Source organism: Scyliorhinus torazame, chromosome 4, assembly GCF_047496885.1.
Source record: "Scyliorhinus torazame isolate Kashiwa2021f chromosome 4, sScyTor2.1, whole genome shotgun sequence".
In the NCBI taxonomy this organism is placed as follows: domain Eukaryota; kingdom Metazoa; phylum Chordata; class Chondrichthyes; order Carcharhiniformes; family Scyliorhinidae; genus Scyliorhinus; species Scyliorhinus torazame.
Window position 1 is genome coordinate 189,802,734 of NC_092710.1, and position 25,275 is coordinate 189,828,008.

Sequence of the window (25,275 nt, forward strand, 5' to 3'; positions counted from 1 at the left end):
TGTGCTGTAAGCTGTAAGCTCTGTCCTTCTGAGAGGCTGCATCCCGAATGAGCGGGAAAACTGATGCCCCCTGTCTTTATAGTGAGTGTGCTCTAACTGGTGATTGGCTGCGGTGTTGTGTGTGTTGATTGGTCTTGCTGTGTGTCCATCAGTGTGTGTGTCTGCACCATGATATACTGGTGTATATTATGACATCTCCCCTTTTATAAAACAATGTATGTGTGTGGCAATAAATAATGCGTGGTGAGAATGTTCCTAACTACTGTAGCCACCTAAAATGGCTGATTCCCTATTAATTTGGCCAAAACCCGATTTAAAATGGCTAACCGAAAAGGCTGATGGGAAAAGCAGGCAACAGGACACAAACGGACAGCTGCAGACAGAATAGCGTATTCGGCTCTGGGGAAGTCGGCCCAGATCGATACTTAAGACTATTAGCAGCACCTCAACCCAGACATCTGCAGTTTAATCGGCTATCCCCGGGAACAATTGCAACATATTAGCAATTGAATGCTGGGCCAGACCTGTCGGCGCCTGCAGTGGCCGAAACAAAGACAGGTGAACGACCACCCCCCGACCGAGGAATCGCCCCGTTATTGGACGTATCAAACCCAGTGATTGGGAACAAGTCAAATCACTTGGGACTCAGGGTCAAGGGCCGCCCCGAGAGGCGGGAAGCCCCTGGGCCCTATAAAGTGAGGGGCCAAGTTTAGATCTATCTCTCTCCCTTCTTCTCCTGCTCGAGACCTTCGCAAGAACATCGACCAGAAACTGTAAGTTTGAACTCCAGCGATCGTTACCCGATAAAGACTCCTAGCCATCGACCCGTATCAGCCTTTTTGAATCCCGCGGGCCAGATCCGATTCGATAAGCCATTCGTTTCCCTGACCTGGTGGGCCCTTCTTAAAGTTAAGTATTGGCCAGTAGTGGTAGGTTTCTATGTAGATAGTAGGATTATTGTGTAAGCATTACTTGTTGTATATAATAAATGACCGTTGATTTCAATCTTACTAAGCGGTGTGCTGACTTATTAATCATAACTCGAGCTTGAACCACGTGGCGGTATCAGAAAGATACCTGGCGACTCGTGAGCAAAGGTGACATAATCAGAGCTAATAAAACTAAGGCTAAGAAGAGCAACATAATTGGCGACTCCGCCGGGACCCCACATAAAAGTGGAAAACCACTCCGGGAGAACCCCAACAATTTGAATAGAATCCAATCGGAAACAAACAAAAAAAAAAAACCCACAAGTGTTCAAGCGGTTCTGGTTAATAATTCACAATTCGGAAGTGTGTGTATGCATGCGTAACAGGGTTATAAGGTAAAACGGATAGATTTTGTTGCGTCAAAACTGTCGGAAGTCTGTATTTTCGGAAATTAGCGCAAGCCGTACCCGCATCTACGACACCACCTTAGCCCCCTGTTCCAAATTTGAACGTAGCGAGCAGATAAGAGAGATGGCCATGCAGGCAATGCAACGCCTCATGAACCCCGAAGAATTTGCGGTCGCACCGATCAGCAGCATTAAAGTGGGACAGTGTCCCATTTGGGAAGTGGAAATTCGCAAATTTCTGCAGGGCAAAGGATGGCCCGTGTGGAGCGGTTTCTGTAATAATGACGACTCAGGTCCCGGAAGTATAGGGCATACTTGGTGGGAGAACATGAGTGAAATTCATAAGAAAAGTTTAGCAAAAGCGCGCAATCCGATGGCAATTGTGTCCTGCATGGCACAATTGTGAGGCACAGAGGAGGTCGTCAGGATGCTCCGAAAAGAAATAGAAGGCATACATCGTACGAGTAAAATCGATGTATGCGAGATGGAAAAGGAAAACCTGGAATTGAAAAGGCAGTTAGAAGCCAAGGACGAAGAGGTGGCTGACGCCAAACGGGGTCACCAGTCTTGTCTGGCGCATTTAAGCAGTTTTCAATCACAGTATGAGAAGGCTTATCACGACACGCAGCGTGCCGTCCTGGTTAAGAAAGAGACGGAGAAACAGGTGGAGACACTACAGAAGCAATGTAGTGATCTCAAGGCAGCCTTGAGAGTGCTCCACGCTGCAACCATGGAACAAAGGCAGAGTACCTTAGACCATGCAAAGTGCCGAAAGCAAATTGCAGACCTGCAATCAATGCTTTCTGTCCAAAAGGGATTCCAAGACACCTTTGGGGAAAGTTTAGACCAGGAAGACGGCACTGATTGGGAAGAACTGCAAGAGACAGCGCAGAGATATGTTCAGGGAGCATGTGCGCAGGGGAAACCCCAAAGGAGGAGAGCACCCCCACCCCCCACAAAGCAGGTACTACAGGCTCCCATGAACCCTGTAACAACCCACCGCACCGCAACAGCAGACGAGGCGGAAGTCTTATATTCCACCCCCCTCACAGTGACCCAATTACGGGACACGTGTGCTAAAATCGCACCGTTCCTCCCCGCTTCAGATCCACACCATTTCTTTGCCACCGTCAAACACCAGGCGACCATGTACGGCCTGGATGAAAAAGAGCAGGTAAAGCTCACGGTCCTCAGCTTAGACCCATCGGTCGCAGCAGCCCTTCCCGACCCACAGAATGTAGGAGGAGGCACCCTTGCAGAAATGCATACCGCGATCCTGGATGCAATCGGGTACAACCGGGACGACCCCATAGATGGTCTAAATAAGTGCAGACAGAAAAAGTCTGAACATCCCACAGCGTTCGCAGGACGCTTGTGGATTCACTTTGAAGCCGTCTTCGGAAATGTAGACCGTGCCCATTTGTCCGCAGACAATATGGCCAAGAGGACCCGCACCCTTATCTCCCATGCCACGGAAGCAAGACAGAATGGCTGTAGTAATTATGACCCCTCGGAGGAGGCTCATAATGAGAAGTGGGTGGTCAAAAGATTGTCCTGCGTTTGGGAACAAGCGGCTCACGGTAAACCCGCAGCTAGAACCCCTGAGGAAAACCAAGCCGCCGCAGACGTGCAGGCAGTAAGAACCACTCTTCACAACCCCGCCTGGGTAAACGAGGGAAAGAGCAGCCCCCCAGCCAAACCGCAAGAATGCTACAATTGCGGACAGTTGGGACATTTTGCCAAAGAATGCAAGGCCCCTAAAAAACCACAAAAAGCCCAACAGACAGGCACTCTCAATAAGAAAAAGGCAGAGCCCATACATAGCGTTAGCGCCCAGTCCGATCAGACAGACTTGACCGGAACGGACTGACGGTGTACAGGCTCCCCCAGCTGGGTCTGCGATACCCTTTGGGATAGGTCAGGACGACCCGTAGTCGCAGCAAAGGTTAGGGGACAGCCGATCGAGCTTCTCTGGGACACAGGAGGGTCCCGCACAACCTTAAATTCCTCCACCCTTGGTAAGGACACGTGGCCCACCACAGCCACTATCACCCTCAGCGGCTTCACAGGCCACTCACAGCAGGGACACATCACAATCTCTGTACCCATCCAAATCGGAACCATTAACACAAAACACCCCGTTGTTTTAGTCGACCTGCCCCCAACAGCAGAGCACATTTTAGGGATCGACTTTATGAACTCTCACCACCTCTCTTTCGATCCAGTCAACCAGTGTGTCTGGAAGATGGCGAAATCCGCTAGAGCCCCTGCTACGCTCAATATAGGGGATGATATGAACAAAATTAGCGCAGTAGGCGAGTTTTGGTTCAACCCCACCACAGTCAGCACGGACCGACAGGTTAGGGCAGTCCTGCAAAAGAACAGGGCAGCATTCGCGACCCACAAACACGACTGTGGACGGATGGCCGGTTCTGTACAAATAACAGGACCGGACCCTACACCCCAAAAACAGTACAGATTTCCCCTAGAAGCAGAGGGAGAAATCCCAAAGGTCATAGAAAGCTTATTAGAGCAGGGCATCCTAAGATCGGTAGCCTCAACTAATAATGCCCCGATTTGGCCAGTAAGGAAACCCGACGGATCATGGCGCTTGACCATTGATTATCGGGAACTCAATAAAGTCACCCCCGCAGCAGCCCCCACCGTTGCAACAAGTCCCGAGGCCATGCTCAAACAGGGACTCCATGCCCGATATTTCACGGTTTTGGACGTCAGTAATGGGTTCTGGTCCATTCCATTGGCAAAGGCGTGCCAGTATAAATTTGCCTTCACTTTCAGAGCGCAGCAGTACACGTGGACATGCCTGCCACAAGGCTTCCACAACTCCCCCTTCAGACAGTAGTAGATCGTCTACATACTGTACCAGACATTCGGGGCGAGAAAAGTTTGCTAGTCCATTTGCTAGCTGTCGGTGGAAAATGGAGGGGGAGTTGTGGAAGCCTTGAGGCAGGTATGTCCACGTGTAGGAAGGAAGAGCACATTGAGCTTCTGTCCGAACTCCTGGAATTACTACACTCCATTGTCTGTAAAGTAAACCCCAAAAAGGCCCAGATATTGGAAGAAAACGTGGTATATTTGGGTACTATTATCACACATGGCAAACGCGAGATCGAGCACAAAGGAATCGACTCGATCGCTAAATTGCCCCTTCCCCAACACGTTTCAGCCCTCCGGTCGTTTTTAGGACTGGTTGGCTACTGCCGAAACCACATTGACGGTTTCGCCAGCAAGGCAGCGCCCCTCTCAGACCTCCTAAAGAAAGGAGCCCCTTGGGAATGGCTTCCGCAGCATACGGATGCTGTGGAATCATTAAAACAGGCGCTCATAGCCGCCCCCGCACTACAAGTTCCAGACCCGCTTTCCCCCTACGCCATAGAGGTAGCGACCACAGACCGCACCTTTTCAGCCGTGCTCCTGCAGGAACGGCATGACCAGCTAAGACCCGTGGCTTATGCCTCCCGAATTTTAGCTGCTGTGGAGCAGGGATTCTCAGCCTGTGAGAGGCACCTGCTCGCAGTTTTCTGGGCAGTCCAGTACTTCTCATACATTACTGGACTGAACCCCATCACCATTTTGACCGAGCACACCCCCACCCAACTTTTACTAGACGGACGACTTAAAGACGGTACCGTCAGCCAAATCCGCGCTGCTAGGTGGACCCTTCTCTTACAAGGACGGGTGGACCCTTCTCTTACAATCACTATCAAACGGACCAAAACACACACATACTTAGCGGACAATCTACAGTACCCCGGAACCCCCCATGAGTGTGAAATCAGCTCTCCCCACCATAATACAGGCCCCTTTATAGCCAGAACACCCCCCAGAAAACTAGCCACTCCATCTCAGAACCCCCCTCACCCGGACACGTGTGACCCCATTAGGATTTATGTGGATGGATCTTCCACGGTCCTGGATGGGCAACGCATAGCAGGTTGTGGGATTTATGTGGAGGACGCGCAGGGACGCGCCCTCGTGGAAATCGCATTAAAATTACCCGGACACTTAGGCGCACAGGCAGCAGAGCTTGCGGCCATCGCCTACATTGTAGACCACCCAGATTCCTTCCCCAGCCCAGCAGACATATATTCAGACAGTCTATACGTCTGCAACAGCCTCACCGAATTTCTGCCCCTCTGGGAAACAAGAGGATTTGTTTCAGCGGATGGAAAACCCCTCCCCTCAGCCCCATTACTCCGCCATATTCTGGAAAAGGCCAAGAACAGGACCTTTGGCATTATAAAAGTCCGCAGCCACCATCGTTCCTCCCCCCCCGGAAATGTAAAAGCCGACGCACTGACTAAGGCAGGATCCAGACATGGGTATTTTTGGAAGCCCCCCGAGAGCGTCCCATTGTGTGCGCCAGTGAGTGCAGTTCAGGTCGCGCAGACTCGGATCGAAGATCTAGTAGCGGCCCAGAAGCAGGATAGCGCTCTCACTGAAATCGTGAAAGGGAAGTTTCCAGCCTCATACGAGAGGTACAGAAATACAATAACCACACATGACGGTGTGGTGCTAAAGGACACCCTTTACGTAGTTCCTGAGCAGGATAGGAATCAAATGATCTGTTTATTCCATGATGGTCATGGACACCAGGGAATCGAACCCACCGCAGCCCACCTCAAACAGCTTTGTTGGTGGCCTAATCTCAAAGAGGATGTATCCCATTACATTGAGAATTGCCTCATCTGCACACAGAACAACCCAGATAGATATGCCAAAAAGGCACAACTCAGCCACACCCGACCCGTTAACGGCCCCTGGACTAACCTCCAGATTGATTTTATAGGTCCATTGCCCCCTTGCAGGAATGGCTATAAATATGTTCTGGTGGTCATAGACACTTTTACAAAGTGGGTGGAAGCATTTCCCGCCCGTACCAACACCGCGAAAACCACAGCCAAAATCCTAACCCACCACATCTTCACAAGATGGGGACTCCCCCGCAGTATTGAATCGGACCAAGGTTCTCACTTTACGGGACGGGTCATGCAGAATGTCCTCACGATATTTGGCATAACCCAAAAATTTCACATTGCGTACCACCCTCAGTCGAGTGGTATAGTGGAGCGCATGAATCGGACCCTAAAAACCACCCTTAGGAAAATGGTCCAGCAGAATAACACCACCTGGGATTCGGTCCTGCCCTTTGCGCTGATGTTTTTACATAACACTGTTTCCACCTCCACAGGTTACACCCCACACACCCTTATGACCGGACGCCCCATGAAAGGGACAGAGTACTTATTGGGTTTAGACCTGACCAGCCCTGAAGTTTCGGCCCTCACCCATGAGAAAGCCGTTGAACAATTACTTGCAAATGTAAAAACGGCTCAGTTAGCAGCCGCTGTTAAACTGGGCACTAAAAGAAAACAGAGCAAGGCCTGTTTTGATAAGGCAGTGCATGCAACGGAGTATAATATAGGACAAAAAGTGATGTTGTCTGTGTATAACCCCAGCACATTTCTGTCTCCGAAATACTCGGGTCCGTACTCCATTACGGATAAAGTAAGCCCATCGGTATATAAAATCAAATACCAAAATGGTAAAACTGCGTGGTTTCACATAAACCAGCTAAAGGTTTATGGAGCACAGTCAAACCACGGCCACCACGTCATGCTTGACGCAGCAGACCAAACTCCGCCCACAGCCAACGTAACCACACCAACCCCTTCCACTTCCAGCCCAGACACGGACTCGCCCCCGACTCCACCCACAGAAGTTACACTCCGCCCCGGAACGCCCACAGACTGCAGCAGCAGAGACAGCGACTGTGACTCTGACGACAGCCACAGCACGCCTCCCTACTATCCTGGTCCCACACCCAGCGACTCCGAATACGACTCCAGTGGCCCCTTCCCCATCACTTTCTTAAATAAACCACACCACCAACCACCGAACCAGATGGACGACCCCGACTCAACTCGCCGAACGCCATTGGCACCGCGACAACTCCTACAGACTCGTCCGCAACGCCGAGAGCAACCCCAACTCATACCACGCAGCCCTCTCAACATTAATCCACTCCAGAATTTGGCACCCAGGAGAAGGGGACGACCCCGACTCAGACCTCCAATCCGCCAACCCCTTTGCGATCCTGTTCACAACAAAGAACTGAGGTGTCCACATGATGATTTAAAGGAGACACTTGGTGAAAAGTGTTGTCCTTCCTGATGGAACCTGCAGGATGTTTTCCGTTGTTTGTATGTTTGTTTAATGTTGTTTTTCCGACAGGAGAAATTTTCTCACACGTCCGTTCTGCCGAAACCTCTGAGGACTTGCCTCAGAGACCCACCGAGACCAGACGCTTGTTCAGAGGAACTAGCTTTTCAGCTGATACTTGTTCGGGTATCAGACGCCCGATCGTAGCTGCTCTTGTGATTCGAGGTTAGAATCAAAGTAGCAACCCCACCATGATGACTACATTTTTGTCCGTTCTTGTCGGTTGCTCAGGCAGTGGAGAGACGGCGTGAGACTCGCCCTGCCTGGGACCCCCCCCCCCCCCCCCCCCCCCCCCCCCGTTGGTCAAAAACGCTCGGGTAGGGGACATCCGGTATTGGTAGCCGTCCTACCCGGGGACTCCATCCAAATCTTACCCGTCGCGGCCCATACGCACCTCATTCGAACTTTTCCTTTCAAAAGCAGTTTTATTTTATTTAGGCAACCTTTGGGTTGCTGCTAAATGCTATTTACATCCTAGAACATTTGGACGATAAACTTAGCACTGGTCCACCATTGGGAAGTGTGCCGTGTCCTAACATTTGTTTTGAAAATAAATGGGGGAGAAGTCACATATAGTGACCAATTATAAGGGTTTAATTGGCCCCAAGAAGGACAGACACACTAACATACCGGATATTATACCAAGGTAGTTACAGATACTATGCTTGTTTACAGAACTCCAGAAGCTCCAGGACTGGAGAAAAACAGAGAACACAGAGAAAGAGGACAGCCATGAGGACTCCTTTCATCGTGCTCAACATCTTGTATTTGGACATTTGGTTGCGCGGGAACGAGGACCCCATTACTCCAAACCCCCCTGCCGTCAATGTTTCACTGCCCCGCAGTTGTTCATAACTTGGTACTCCCTGTTGTACGTTATTGAGGCACTGTTAGCATTGGCCATACTCTGCTGTGCAGTACAGACCATGCGCCTCCGCAAGTGGAAAAGGAGAGCGTACCGCGCTCGAACCCCGGTATATCGGATCCAATCCCCGATATTCGGCTATGACCAGACCCCAGACCCCCACGACCTATGAAACCAGAATAATAAAACATGCACTTGCGTTTTTCCTGTCAATAAAAAGAAATGTATGATCCTGAGCTTGACTGCCAAGCCAGGAAGGAATACATGGAATATTTTGATTGTTGTTGTATGTTTAGAGAGATAGGATTATGCAATGCTTGATGAGAGTTTTAGGTAAAATTAGATGTTCCAAGTTTTTATTTTTTTAGATACATGCCCCTGCCTGACATAGCGCCCTCAAGAATTGTTTAGGTAAATTTTTGTGCACAGCTAGGGTCAGAGTAGTGGCCATGTAGGAGGTGCCCCCCTCCCCCCCCCCTCCCCCCCCCTCCCCCCCCCCCCCCCCCCCCGGTCAGGGAACGGAAAGGACAAAACTTATGTGATCCTTCATGCTTCGCGTTAGGATCACCAGGAGGGCCTGTAGCCACCTAAAATGGCTGATTCCCTATTAATTTGGCCAAAACCCGATTTAAAATGGCTAACCGAAAAGGCTGATGGGAAAAGCAGGCAACAGGACACAAACGGACAGCTGCAGACAGAATAGCGTATTCGATGTAGGGGGTCCGACTGAACACCGAAAATGATCTTGTGTATCATGGAGTCGGAGTTGGGCCCGTAAATACAGGGCTGTGCAAGGATGTGGAGGTGGGTGAGAAAGGACTGGAAAGGTTCATCCTTACCCTGCAAACGCTGTTGGAATACATAGCGCTCGAAATTTTCATTCACCTCGATGTCGCAGTGACTGTCAAACTTAAGGAGGACCGTCTTGAATTTTGATTTATCTTCACCATCAGCAAAGGTGAGAGAATTGAAAATGTGGATGGCATGTTCCCCGGCCGTGGATAGGAAGAGAGCGATCTTCCTGGTGTCTGAGGCAGCTTCCCGGTCTGTGGCTTCAAGGTAGAGCTGGAAGCGTTGTTTGAATATCTTCCAGTTGGCTCCTAGGTTACCGGTGATGCGGAGCGGCGGCGGGTGGACACTGTCAATTTTGCAGGATGGCTGTATGCTGGTGGAAGGCAGATCACTTGCAGGTAGGTCTAAGAAGTTCTAACATCCCTCAACTACTGGTACCATGATGTGTTGGGTGCTCTGGATCTGTGGAACACATACAGGCCACCAACACTGAAAATAGTACAACACTATTTTATTAAGTTAGAAACTGTTGAACATACTTTCACTGTGGGTTAACACGATGTTAGATTAAACTAAAGACCTATGCCTGTCCTAACCAGTCTATGCACTCAGCACATGGTGAAGAACTGTGCTGTAAGCTGTAAGCTCTGTCCTTCTGAGAGGCTGCATCCCGAATGAGCGGAAAAACTGATGCCCCCTGTCTTTATAGTGAGTGTGCTCTAACTGGTGATTGGCTGCGGTGTTGTGTGTGTTGATTGGTCTTGCTGTGTGTCCATCAGTGTGTGTGTCTGCACCATGATATACTGGTGTATATTATGACATCTCCCCTTTTATAAAAAAATGTATGTGTGTGGCAATAAATAATGCGTGGTGAGAATGTTCCTAACTACTGTAGCCACCTAAAATGGCTGATTCCCTATTAATTTGGCCAAAACCCGATTTAAAATGGCTAACCGAAAAGGCTGATGGGAAAAGCAGGCAACAGGACACAAACGGACAGCTGCAGACAGAATAGCGTATTCGGCTCTGGGGAAGTCGGCCCAGATCTATACTTAAGACTATTAGCAGCACCTCAACCCAGACATCTGCAGTTTAATCGGCTATCCCCGGGAACAATTGCAACATATTAGCAATTGAATGCCGATCCAGACCTCTCGGCGCCAGCAGTGGCCGAAACAAAGACAGGTGAACGACCACTCCCCGATCGAGGAATCGCCCCGTTATTGGACGTATCGAACCCAGTGATTGGGAACAAGTCCAATCACTTGGGACTCAGGGTCAAGGGCCGCCCCGAGAGGCGGGAAGCCCCTGGGCCCTATAAAGTGAGGGGCCAAGTTCAGATCTATCTCTCTCCCTTCTTCTCCTGCTCGAGACCTTCGCAAGAACATCGACCAGAAACTGTAAGTTTGAACTCCAGCGATCGTTACCCGATAAAGACTCCTAGCCATCGACCTGTATCAGCCTTTTTGAATCCCGCGGGCCAGATCCGATTCGATAAGCCATTCGTTTCCCTGACCTGGTGGGCCCTTCCTAAAGTTAAGTATTGGCTAGTAGTGGTAGGTTTCTATGTAGATAGTAGGATTATTGTGTAAGCATTACTTGTTGTATATAATAAATGACCGTTGATTTCAATCTTACTAAGCGGTGTGCTGACTTATTAATCATAACTCGAGCTTGAACCACGTGGCGGTATCAGAAAGATACCTGGCAACTCGTGAGCAAAGGTAACATAATCAGAGCTAATAAAACTAAGGCTAAGAAGAGCAACACTACATGTGGGATGCGAAGACATATTTACAGGACTACGTACATGAGAACTAAGCTATTTACATGGGAAGGTGTCTGGTGCAGAGAAGCAGTATGCAACAAGAGTAACGAGATCAACACTATATACAAACCAGGGAAACGATCAAACAAAGCAACGAAACAATTCAGAGAGTCCATAAATTCGAATAGTTCATAAATTTTGTCTCTGAGGTGGGCGACAAATTCTGGTTGACCGCAAGGGTGGCACACCACTTATCGTCTGGATCGGTGCTGTATACCAATAGAGGCTGGATTCTTTGCTTCGGGGACACCCTGTTTTTTGTAATGATAGCGACTCGAAAAGGCGCCTTCGGGTCCTCGGTGTCAATATCGGGTAGCAGGTCCAAATCGGGCTTGGTGACCGTGGGTTGAATGGCCCGGACATTCCTGCTAGGCTGGCTGGAGCGACGAGAGTTGGCAGGCTGAGCTGATCTGCATAAAGCAGCATAGTGGCCAAGTTTGCCACATCGCAGGCATCGTTGGGATTTGGCAGGACATTGCCGCTTTAAGTGGGCGGAGCCACAGCTGCCGCACGTTGTAGCGCCACTACGTTCGCTGCTCCACCGCGCATGCACGATGCGGTCGTACGTGGTGCACGCCTGCGCAGTACGTTCGTTGACGTCGACGTCCCCTCGTTCGGTGCGCACAAGTGCGGGAGTCCGCGAAAAGCGCGCAAAATGGCCGCCCTCATCCAGGCTGAGGTCCTGGAGTTGCTCGATTGCTTGGACCCGTTCTACCTCACGGGGATCTTGCCGCGCTGTTTCAGCCGCTTGGATGTGGGAATACCGACTTTTGGCGTGTTCATGTAGCACGCAGGTCTCGATGGCAATCGCTAGGGTGAGCTGCTTTACCGTGAGGAGCTGCTGGCGTAGGGGGTCCGACTGAACACCGAAAACGATCTGGTCGCGTATCATGGAGTCGGAGTTGGGCCCGTAATTACAGGGCTGTGCAAGGATGTTGAGGTGGGTGAGAAAGGACTGGAAAGGTTCATCCTTACCCTGCAAACGCTGTTGGAATACATAGCGCTCAAAACTTTCATTCACCTCTATGCTGCAGTGAGTGTCAAACTTGGGGAGGACCGTCTTGAATTTTGATTTATCTTCACCATCAGCAAAGGTGAGAGAATTGAAAATGTGGATGGCATGTTCCCTGGCCGTGAATAGGAAGAGAGCGATCTTCCTGGTGTCTGAGGCAGCTTCCCGGTCTGTGGCTTCAAGGTAGAGCTGGAAGCGTTGTTTGAATATCTTCCAGTTGGCCCCTAGGTTACCGGTGATGCGGAGCGGCGGCGGGCGGACGCTGTCCATTTTGCAGGATGGCTGTATGCTGGCGGAAGGCAGATCACTTGCAGGTAGGTCTAAGAAGTTCTAACATCCCTCAACTCCTGGTATCATGATGTGTTGGGTGCTCTGGATCCGTGGAACACATACAGGCCACCAACACTTAAAATAGTACAACACTATTTTATTAAGTTAGAAACTGTTGAACATACTTTCACTGTGGGTTAACACGATGTTAGATTAAACTAAAGACCTATGCCTGTCCTAACCAGTCTATGCACTCAGCACATGATGAAGATCTGTGCTGTAAGCTGTAAGCTCTGTCCTTCTGAGAGGCTGCATCCCGAATGAGTGGGAGCTCTGATGCCCCCTTCTTTATAGTGAGTGTGCTCTAACTGGTGATTGGCTGCGGTGTTGTGTGTGTTGATTGGTCTTGCTGTGTGTCCATCAGTGTGTGTGTCTGCACCATGATATACTGGTGTATATTATGACACTCCTTAATTAACAGCATCCGACCGCCCCGGGGAGATACTCAGGGAGTCGGGTAGTAATCGCTTTGTTGAGAATTTGGAGAATTTCGACAGCACTTCGGGTTGGGGGATGGGTCAAGGGAAATGCCGATTCGGGGGAACCTGAGATTTGAGCCAGGGAAGTGATGGGAGGAGCAGGGGGAAATATTTAGATACATGCAGGTTCGAGACTTTGCCAGAAAGGAGATACAGAGCTTCCCAGTAGAGCCGGCTTCCACATCGCTGGAGGAGGTGCTGACGACGGGGGGACTGGAGAAGGGGGTAATGCCAGCGGTTTACGGGGCTATTTTGGAGGAGGAGAGAAGGCACCACTGGAAGGGATCAAAGCAAAGTGGGAGAAAGAGTTTGGAGAGGGTATGGAGGAGGGGTTCTGTTGTGAGGTGCTCCGGAGGGTGAATGCCTCCACCTCGTGTGTGAGGTTGGGGCTGATACAGCTGAAGGTGGTGTATAGAGCGCACCTTACAAGGGCGAGGATGAGCCGGCTCTTTGAGGCGGTAGAAGATGTGTGTGAACATTGCGAGGGTGGAGGGAGGGGGCCCGCAAACCACCTTCATATGTTTTGGTCCTGTCCAAAGCTGGAGGATTACTGGAAGGAGGGGCGGGATTCTCCGAACCCCGCCGGGTCGGAGAATCGCTGGGGGCTGGTGTGAATCCCACCCCCGCCGGTTGCCGAATTCTCCGGCACCGGATATTCGGCGGGGGCGGGAATTGCGCCGCGCCGGTCAGCGAGCCCCCCGCCCCGAGATTCTCCAGCCCGCGATGGGCCGAAGTCCCGCTGCTGGAATACCTGTCCTGCCGGTGAGGATCAAACCACCTCTCTTCCCGGCAGGACTAGACGGCGCGGGCGGGGTCCTGGGGGGGGGGGGCGATCTGGATCCGGGGGTGCCCCCACAGTGGGCTGGCCCGCGATTGTGGCCCACTGATCCGTGGGCGGGCCTGTGCCTTGGGGGCACTCTTTTCTCTCTGCCCCGGCCACAGTCTTCACCATGGCCGACATGGAAGAGACACCCCCCACTGCACATGCGCGGGGATGACGTCAGCAGCCGCTGACGCGCCTGCGCATGCGCGGACTTCCGCCGCCCGGCGAAGTCCTTTCAGCCCTGGCTGGCGTGGCGCCAAAGGTCTTTCCCGCCGGACGACGGCGCGCCAACCACTCCGGCGCACGCCTAGCCCCTCGCAGTGAGGGCTTGGCCCCTAAAGGTGCAGAGAAATCCGCACGTTTGTGGCAGCCCGACGCCGGAGTGGTTCCCGCTACTCCATCCATCCGGGACCCCCCGCCCCGCCGGGTAGGGGAGAATCCCGCCCGAGGTGTTTAGGGTAATCTCTAAAGTGGTGCACGTGAAACTGAACCCGGGCCGTTGGGAGGCCATATTCGGGGTTTCGGACCAGCCGGGGTTGGAAACCGACGCGGAGGCAGATGTTGTAGCCTTCGCCTCTTTGATCGCCCGAAGGCGGATCCTGTTAGGGTGGAGATCAACCTCTCCACCCTGTGCCCTGGCGTGGCGGGAGGACCTGCTGGAATTCTTAACGCTTGAAAAGGTCAAATGTGAACTGAGGGGAAGGATGGAGGGGTTCTACAATTCATGGGCGTTATTCATTATGCACTTTCGAGAATTGGATCACATCGAACATTGGTAGGGGACTGCTGTGAGGGTTGGTATGTGTTAATGGTGACGATAGGTGATTCCTGAATCCTTTTTAAAATTTGTTTATGTTAACGTGCGGGCTAATGTCTGGGGTTTGGTGGGAGGATGGGATCGTTGTTATTGATATGGGGATTGACATTACATTCGTTACTGATTATTGTTTATTGTTGGGTGTAAATTTGGGAGGAAATGTGAAAAAGGAGGAGACTAAAAAATATATTTTTTAATAAACTAACAGCATTAGGAAAGCAATATCATCATACGGTTTGCAGCAATTCATAAACATCCTTCAAGGGCAACTATAGATGGGCAATAAATGCCAGCCTTACCAGCAATGCTCACAAACCAAGAATACAGTTTTTTAATGATGGCCATTGAGCAGTTTTATTTTACAGTAGGAAAGAAAATATGGTTGTAAGCTGCAGGAGTCACAGGTTAACTACAATTTCTTGAATAGAATGTGAAATTGAAAAAAAAATAAACTTATGTAAACAATGCAAGAAATGCTGACCATTGGGCCATCAGGCATAATTAGAACAGGAAAGAACCATTCTTCTTTCCACAGGCTGTATGAAATTTACCCATTTATCAGCATTAATTTTCTTCAAATTATTTAATTTCCCGAAGGAGGTAGCGAATTACACATAACAATTCCAAAATCTACGCCCTTGAAATCTCTCCATGACTCCAAAAATAATCTAGGGGATTCCAAAGTTTCATACTAACAATTTGGCCCAGAGTCCTGATTAATTGTAGTCAATGGATAATGTTTGTATGGTCCCAGCGGTACAGGAACCATGGTACTTCATGCACAATGTGATCCTTTAGATACATAATCTTCAATCCATTTTGAAGCAGACATTTATCTGGCTCTTATATTTTTACAGAAGTGTTAATTCAGACAAGGCTTGTTGTTTTTGCTGGGGGGTTGTGTCATATAACTGCTTTTTGTCACCAAAATGTAATTCTGCTTATTAGTTTCACTTGACTGATTTTCTACTAATCGATTTCTGCGATCACACTTCACATTAAATAATTTACACATGTTAAAGTTTAGATAGGGATTGAATGCACTTTCACTCTTCTTTTAAAGTTAACACAAGTCGGACTTCCGGTTGCTGCTATGCGGAGCTAAGCCGCACGATTCGCAGCTCCTGCAAACACGGACTTTCGGGCTCGCTAGAAGAGCCCCAACGGAACTTTTTTTACAGCCAACCCATGGGGAAGAGAGGAGAGAGGTCCCCTACTAACCTGTATAGACGGGAACCGCAGCGAAACGGCCACAAAAGTGGCATTGGAGCAGCGAGAGAAGAGAGGGAAAATAAGCAAAATGGCGGCGGCCGGGGACAAAGAGGAGATGCAGGAATTCATCAAGCGCTGCTTCGAGGAGCTGCGTAAGGAGATGGTGGCGCCTATGTTGGCAATAATTGAAGGACTGGGGGCAACCCAGAAAGCCCACGAGGTGAAGATCCAGGAGATCCAGGAAAAAGTGAGTGAGAATGAGGATGAGCTCTTGGGCCTGGCGGTGAGAGTGGAGCGGCACGAGGCGCTACACAAGACGTGGGCGGGAAGACTCGAAGACCTGGAGAACAGGTCGAGGAGAAATAATCTGAGGATCCTGGGTCTCCCAGAAGGAGTGGAGGGGGCCGATGCCGCGGCATATGCGGGCACAATGATCGGGGCGTTGATGGGCGTGGAGGCCCCCCCGAGGTTGCTGGAGCTGGAAGGGGCGCACCGGGTGCTGGCGAGGAATCCCAAGGCAAACGAGCCACCAAGGGCGATGGTGGTGAGATTTCACCGGTTTACGGATAGAGAGAGGGTCCTGAAATGGGCCAAGAAGGAACGGAGCAGCAAGTGGGACAATGCTGAGATCAGAATATACCCGGACTGGAGCACGGAGGTCGCTAAGCGGAGAGCGGGTTTCTACCGGGCCAAAGCGGTGCTGCATCGGAAAGGAGTGAAATTTGGAATGTTGCAGCCAGCGCGACTGTGGGTTACACATAATGGCCAACACCACTACTTCGAAATGCCCGAAGAGGCGTGGACCTTTATACTAACTGCAAAGTTGGACTCTAATTGAGGGTTTGTGAGGGTGGGGGCATTTGAGGGTTGAAGTATGATGGTTGTTGTATATAGGGGGTCAATCACGCGCAGGGAATGTTATATGGGCTGGGGGAGAGAGACAAGGCCGCGACAGGAGCTGCGCCAGAAGGGGCGGGGCAGGCTTTGGAAAGCGCGGGGTTCTTTTCCCGCGCGCGGGAAGAAAGGCGGGAAGGGGAACGAAGGAACGTATATTGATGGGGAGACTCCCACACGGGGGGGTCAAAGGGATGGTGGGGGAAGCCGGGTTCAGCAGGTGTCAGCTGACTTACTGGAGTGATATGGGGGGAGCAAAAAAGCTAGACAGGGATCTAGCGGGGGGGAGGGAAGGGGGGGGGAAGGGGGGGGCAAAGAGTTGCTGCTGCACTGGCCGAAAGGGAATGGGACACAGAAGAGGTGGTCGGGACGGAGGTCCCCTGGCTGGGGGACTGGAGGGTGAGGGAGACGCGGACACGGGATTGGCCCAGAAAAGGAGATGGCTAGTCGGCCGGGGGGTGGGGGGTGGGGGTGGGGGTGGGGGGGTGGGGGGGGGGGGTGGGGGGGGGGGGGGGTGAGAGCCTCTCCAATCCGGCTGATAACGTGGAACATGAGGGGCCTGAATGGGCCGGTGAAGAGGGCTTGAGTGTTCGCGCACTTGAAGGGACTGAAGGCAGACGTGGTCATGCTCCAAGAGACACACCTGAAGGTGGCGGACCAGGTCAGGTTAAGAAGGGGATGGGTAGGACAGGTATTCCACTCGGGACTGGACGCGAAAAATAGAGGGGTGGCAATTCTGGTGGGAAAACATGTGTCATTTGAGGCCAAGACTATCGTAGTGGATAATGGAGGGAGATATGTGATGGTGAGTGGTAGGTTGCAAGGGACGTGGGTGGTGTTGGTAAATGTATGCGCTCCGAACTGGGATGATGCTGGATTCATGAAGCGCATGTTGGGGCGCATTCCGGACCTGGAGGTAGGAGGACTGATAATGGGAGGGACTTCAATACAGTGCTGGACCCAGCACTGGACCGCACCAGATCAAGGACTGGAAAGAGGCCGGCGGCGGCCAAGGTGCTCAGGGGGTTTATGGATCAGATGGGGGGAGTGGACCCATGGAGGTTTGCAAGACCGCAGGCCAGGGAATTTTCTTTCTTTTCCCACGTGCACAAGGCCTACTCCCGGATAGTTTTCTTTGTTCTGGGCAGGGCGCTCATCCTGAGGGTGGAGGGGACGGAGTATTCGGCCATAGCCGTTTCGGACCATGCCCCGCACTGGGTGGAAATGGGGCTGGGAGAGGAGAGGGACCAACGCCCGCTGTGGCGGCTGGACGTGGGACTGCTGGCAGATGAGGTGGTGTGTGGGAGGGTGAGGGGGTGTATCGAAAGGTACTTGGAGGCCAACGACAACTGGAAGGTGTGAGTGGGGTTGGTATGGGAGGCGTTGAAGGCGGTGATCAGGGAAGAGCTAATCTCCATCAGGGCTCATAGGGAGAAGACAGAGGGCATGGAAAGGGAGAGGTTAGTGGGGGAGATTTTGCGAGTGGAAAGGAGATACGCAGAGGCCTCGGAGGAAAGATTACTTGGGGAAAGGCGACGCCTCCAGACGGAGTTTGACCTGTTGACCACGGGGAAGGCGGAGGCACAGTGGAGGAAGGCGCAGGGGGCAACCTACGAGTATGGGGAAAAGGCCAGTAGGATGCTGGCACACCAGCTCCGTAAGAGGGTGGCAGCGAGGGAAATAGGGGGAATCAAAGATGGAAGGGGAGCCACGGTTCAGAGTGCAACGGAAATAAACAAGGTATTCAAGGCCTTCTATGAAGAGCTGTACAGATCCCAGCCCCCAGGGGGGGAAGAGGGGATGAGACGATTCCTAGACTAACTGTGGTTCCCGAGGGTGGAGGAGTAAGAGGTGGCTGGTTTGGGGGCACCAATCGGGTTGGAGGAGCTGAGTAAGGGTTTGGGGAGTATGCAGGCGGGGAAGGCCCCGGGGCCGGACGGGTTCCCGGTGGAGTTCTATAGAAAGTATGTGGCCCTGTTGGCCCCGCTACTAGTGAGGACCTTTAACGAGGCAAGAGAGGAGGGGACCCTGCCCCCGACAATGTCGGAGGCGACAATTTCCTTGATTCTGAAGCGAGACAAGGACCCATTGCAATGTGGATCTTACAGGCCGATTTTGCTCCTCAATGTGGACGCTAAGTTATTGGCAAAAGTGCTGGCCACGAGGATTGAGGACTGTGTCCCGGGGGTGATTCATGAGGATCAGACGGGATTCGTAAAGGGCAGGCAATTAAGTACTAATGTGCGGCGGCTCTTCAATGTGATAATGATGACATCGGAGGAGGGAGAGGCGGAGATAGTGGCAGCTATGGATGCGGAAAAGGCCTTTGACCGAGTAGAGTGGGAGTACCTCTGGGAGGTGTTGCGTAGGTTTGGGTTGGGGGGAGGGTTTATTAGCTGGGTTAAGCTCCTTTACAGCGCCCCGGTGGCGAGCGAGGTGACGAACCGGCGGAGGTCGGAGTACTTTCGGCTGTACCGAGGAACGAGGTAGGGGTGCCCCCTGTCCCCCCTGTTGTTTGCATTGGCGATCGAACCCTTGGCCATATCACTGAGGGAGTCTAAGAAATGGAGGGGGGTGGTCCACTCGGGAGAAGAGCATCGGGTGTCGCTAGACGCGGATGACCTGTTGCTGTACGTGGCGGACCCAATGGAGGGGATGGTGGAGGTTATGCAGACTCTAAGGGAGTTTGGGGAGTTCTCGGGCTATAAGCTCAATGTAGGGAAGAGTGAGCTCTTTGTATTACAGGCAAGGGACCAAGAAAGAGGGATAGGGGACCTACCGCTGAGGAGGGCGATGGGGAGTTTTCGGTATCTGGGGATCCAGATAGCCAGGAGTTGGGGGACCCTACATAAACTGAATCTGACGAGGTTGGTGGACCAAATGGAGGTGGACTTCAAAAGATGGGACATGTTGCCGCTCTCGTTGGCAGGTAGAGTGCAGTCAGTCAAAATGGTGGTCCTTCCGAGGTTTTTGTTTGTGTTTCAGTGCCTTCCCATCGTGATCACTAAGGGCTTTTTCAAGAGAGTAGGTAGGGGTATTATGGGATTTGTGTGGGCGAATAAGACCCCGAGGGTAAGGAGAGGGTTCCTGGAACGCAGTAGGGACCGAGGGGGGTTGGCGCTGCCAAACCTAGGGAGCTACTACTGGGCAGCAAATGTGGCGATGATCTGCAATGGGTCATGGAGGGAGAGGGGGCGGCATGGAAGAGGATGGAGATGGCGTCCTGTAAAGGAACGAGCTTGGGGGCGTTGGTGACGGCACCGCTGCCGTTCTCGCCATCAAAGTATACCATGAGCCCGGTGGTGGCAGCAACTTTAAGGATCTGGGGTCAGTGGAGACGGCACCGGGGTGCAGTGGGAGCCTCGGTGTGGTCCCCGATCAGGGGTAACCACCGGTTTGTCCTGGGGAAGATGGACAGGGGGTTCCAGGGCTGGCATCGGGCGGGGATTAGAAGAATGGGGGACCTGTTCATTGACGGGACATTTGCGAGCCTAGGGGCACTGGAGGAGAAGTTTGAGTTACCCCCGGGAAATGCATTTAGATATATGCAGGTGAGGGCTTTTGTGAGGCGACAGGTCAGGGAATTCCCGTTGCTCCCGGCACAAGAAATTCAAGACAGGGTGATCTCGGGTGTATGGGTCGGGGAGGGCAAGGTTTCGGCAATACACCAAGAGATGAAAGAAGAGGGGAAAGCCCTAGCAGAAGAGTTGAAGGGTAAATGGGAGGAGGAGCTGGGGGAGGAGATCGAGGAAGGTTTGTGGGCTGATGCCCTGGGTGGGTTAATTCCTCCTCCTCGTGTGCCAGGCTCAGCCTGATACAATTTAAGGTGGTTCACAGAGCGCACTTGACGTGGGCGAGGTTGAGTAGGTTCTTTGGGGTAGAGGACAGATGTGGAAGGTGTTCAGGGAGTCCGGCGAACCATGTCCACATGTTTTGGTCATGCCCGGCACTGGAGGGGTTCTGGAGAGGAGTGGCGGGAGCAATATCTCAGGTGGTGAAAGTCCGGGTCAAGCCAAGCTGGGGGCTAGCAATATTCGGAGTAGTGGATGAGCCGGGAGTGCAGGAGGCGAAAGAGGCTGGAATTCTGGCCTTTGCGTCCCTAGTAGCCCGGTGAAGGATCTTGCTATTGTGGAAGGAGGCGAAGCCCCCTAGCCTGGAGGCCTGGATAAACGACATGGCTGGGTTCATAAAGCTGGAGAGGATTAAGTTTGCCTTGAGAGGGTCTGCGCAGGGGTTCTACAGGCAGTGGCAGCCGTTCCTAAACTACCTCGCGGAGCGTTAGAGGAAGGTCGGTCAGAGCAGCAGCAACCCTGGTGGTGGGTGGGGGGGGGGGGGGGGGGGGGGGGGGGGGGCGGGGGGGGGGGGAGGTGGGGAAACAAGAGATAGCTTGAGGGGATGGATGAGCAGGAGATAACATGGAGGGTGGGGGAAACTGGCACGTGCGGGCGAGAGCCAGTGTATAAAGCTATGTAAATATACCATTTTGCCATGTATATATCTTGCTCAGTGCGATTTTGTGTTATTTGTTACGGGGGGGCGGGGTTATTGTTTGTAAGGGGAAAAATTGTGTTGTTAAAAAACTTTAATAAATATATTTTTTAACAAAAAGAAATTAACACAAGTCTGTTCATAACTTACAAGACCATGATCTAAACAATCTTTCCTCCCTTCTCTGAGCCTCTTCTCATATAGCAATGACTCCGTTGAAGGGCAGGGTACCAATAGTATATTCAAGGTGAATTTTCCGATTGGCATATACATGGCTAAATGAGGAGAGTTTTATGTTACCAAATGTTTAATTGGCTTTCTTGATAGTGCATGCATGCTTTCAATGGAAGATCACTTCGCACACCTTTTCTACCATTATTGCCTTGCTAATAAGCATTATTGTGTCCATGTTTTGTTTCCTCACCACTCATTTATCCACATTTAATTTAATCTTGGACCATTATTTGACATTCCAAGCACAATTTATCATCTTTTTCTTTTGTTATCCTTCTGTAGGAAGGAAGGCATTCCTATATGTGGAAGATAAGATTCAATCAGAGAAAAGAACATTTAACTATGGTCAGTAATCTACCATCTCATTGCATCCTGAAATGGATCACACAAATTAAAATTGATAGAAACTTTTGTAAGAAAGCCATTACTACAGATAAAGATTAGCTCAGTTGTTGAGCCTATTTTGTACGGCTACTGTGTTGGGGGGGGGGGGGGGGGGGGGAAATAACTGCTCCAATCAAGAATCATTCATAACTTATGTTAATTTCTCGGGCAATCCAGGTGACTCGCGATTAGGCACAGCTTTGTAAATTGAACTTTACGTGCCTTGTGGGTGGGGTTAAGGCGGATCTACTGAGGTGGAATAGTCTTCCCCTGTCGTTGACAGATTGGGTGCAGGCGGTGAAGATTAATATTTCGCCGCAGTTTTTATTTTTATTTCAGTGCTTGCTGGTCTTTATGCTAAACTGTTTTTTAAGGGTGTGGGTAGGTTGGTTTAATCATTTGTCTGGGCAGGTAAGGGGGCTAGAATTAGGAAGAAGGTACTTCAGAGGGGGTAGCAGTCGAGGGGGCTGGGCCTTCCGAACTCGTTGTACTATTATTGGGCGGCGAATGCGGAGAAGGTGCAGGGCTGGAGTAAGGAGGCGGAGACTTAGTGGGTGAGGATGGAGTCAGGTTCCTATAGGGGGTTGGGGTTGTGGCCGGCAGCAATGGCACCGCACATGCTTACCCCAGGGAATCCTGTGGTGGTGGCCACGCTGAAAATATGGAGGCAACATCAGCAGCACTTTAGGTTAGGGACGGGTTCAAGGTTGATGCCGATCTGAGGGAACCATGGGTTTGAGCCGGGGAGGATGGATGTGAGGTTTCAGGGATGGGAGGAAAGAGGAGTGAAGGAGACAAAGCACTTGTTTTTGGATGGGTGGTTTGCGGGTTTGGAGGAATTGGGGGCAAAGTTTGGGTTCCCGTGTGGTTTTAGCTACATGCAGGTGCGGTACGTTGCGAAAAAGGTCTTTTTGGCCTTTCCGGTAGAACCTTCCTCCTCGTTGCTGGGGTTGGAGGGTGGGGTCATCTCGGCGGGTTAAGGGAGGATTTTGGAAGAAGAGAAGGTGTCCCTGGAGGGAGTCAAGGCCAACTGGGAGGAGGAGTTGGGGGTGGCGCTGGAGGAGGGATTGTGGTGTGAGGTGCTGCAGAGGGCGAATGCCTCAACCTCGTGTGCGAAACTGGGGTTGATATAGCTAAAGGTTGTACACAGTGCGCATCTGACGAGGTTGAAGATGAGCCGGCTGTTTGAGTGGATACAGGATATTTGTGAACGGTGTGGGAGAGGCCCAGCTAATCATGTACATATGTTCTGGTAGTGCCTGAAATTGAAGACATTTTGGAGGTCCTTCTTCAGCACCATGTCGGCAGTCTTGCATATGGACTTGGAGCCTGGTCCCTGGGGGCCATATTCGGGGTGTCAGACCTGCCGGAGTTGCAGGCGGGAGTGGGAGCGGATGTTTTATCCTTCGCCTTGCTGATCGCTTGCAGGCGGGTTCTTTTGGGGTGGCGTGACTGGGTGATCTCATAGAGTTCCTGCATTTAGAGAAGGTGAAGTTTGCCCTAAGAGGGGCAAATGAGGGGTTCCACTAGAGATGGGGTTTGTTTAATCTGCATTTTGGAGAGCTGTTGTGGGGATGGGATTTTGTGCTGATTTTAATTTATTTTTTGTTGTAATGTTTTGTATATGTAAAAACATCTGTCCTCTACCCTAAAGAATGAAAGTACTTTTTCTTTTATTTGGGCCGAGCACTGATTGGCTAATTCAGCCGAACTCTGATCGTTTGATTGTGCCGAGCACTGATTGATTAATTGGGCAGAGCGCTGATTCATAAATTTTTTATTTTATTTTTAAATTTAGAGTCCCCAATTATTTTCTTCCAATTAAGGGGCAATTTAGCGTGGCCAATCCACCTGACCTGCACATCTTTTTGGGGTTGAGGGGGTGAAACCCAAGCAGACACGGGCAAACTCCTCACGGACAGTGACCCAGGACTGGGTTTCGAACCCGGGTCCTCAGCGCCGTAGTCCCAGTGCTAACCACTGCGCCACCGTACTGCCCTTTAATAAAAATACTTTTAAAAAACTTCCTGGGCAATCTTTAACAAGGGACTTCAATAATATCTGCAAAGCTGCCACCATGAGGCATGGAGATATATAATCTCCATAGCTTTGCAGTATAAGATAAATCTCTGGATCTAATGCCCTCATCAAACACAATCTACAGGCTGTTTGCAGTCTTTCTCTAGTTACATCTGTCCATGCCTACAAAATTATCCTATTATGTATTTTTCCTCCTTCTTTTGATGTGTTTTCATATCTGTTTAGGTTTGCTGCCTCGAATGAAAATGTATGTTTAGTGACCAGCCACAGTACAAACAAATGAACTTTATGATGTTACCTATATTTTTCCCCAAAAGCAGATCCTAAACTTAATTTAAGTAAAGTGCCTCCAGTGTATGAGAACAGATTTCTCCACTTGCTACACCAGCCATTTTTATCGGATCTAAATGTGATGGTTGATCTGAAAAATGAAGAGCAGCTTTGTTCTGTGAGCTTGCACCCACAAGGGATTGGGATGAGGTTGTGCTTAACTCCGACCCTGAAATGAAAGCAGTGGGGAAAAAAAACATTTGTTCCCAAAGCTCAAACCATGTAAGAAAACGACGGGGATGAAATAAGGACAGTAAAACAGCGCCTGGAAACTGCTGTGCGGCGCGGGCTAACATGCCAGTCTATTGAGGGCGCAGGTTACAAATTTCCAACGGGTTTGCAAATTTAAAATGGGTTATAAAGTGTTTTAAACATACAAATAAAGCTCATTAATTGGGGCGAGGAGGAGATCTCATTAATTGGAGAATACTGCAATTCCACTGTATTTAAAAGGCTAGTAGACCTTTAAATTCAGCTCAGAACTGGCATGAAAGAAACAAAACGTTTGCCACGCACAGCAACAATGAAGTTTAGCCTATGAGTGCTATAATCATCCTCAATTGAGGAAGGAGATGAACAAAAGCTTTGGGAAAATCTGATTACCACCTACTTCACTTAAAGAGATCTACAGTGACAGGGTGAATAACGTCATATCCTGATCTAGTTGAAAGCAGGTCACACGTGGGGATCAAAATAACCTGCATCCATCAAGAGCATTTCACAGACTTGTTAATTACAATTATAGAATATGACAAATCATTAGCTGCAGCTAAACCTGTCTTTCATTCCAGAAACTTTTATCATAGTGTAAACTCATTATGCGTAATATCTAATTATAGATGATAGAAATAGAGGGGACACAAACAAAGATGGTGACACAATCTTTCTTCCTTTTGTACTTTGTATAAATAGTACCTGTCCCTGTTGTGTATGTTTTGTGGTCGCCTCTCTTTGGGGTAGATTTATGCTGTTTGATATTTATACACATTCAAGAAAAACAAATGTTACTCGGCCCCATGTATTTGTGTTTGTGGTGAGACCCGCTATGCTCCCACCCGACAGCTGTAACACTGGGTACAAGTCCACACATCAAAACTTCCTCAGAGGAATTGAGGTGATTTGTGAATCTTAAGATTTTTCATTGATAATGAGGGAAAGATCATGATCG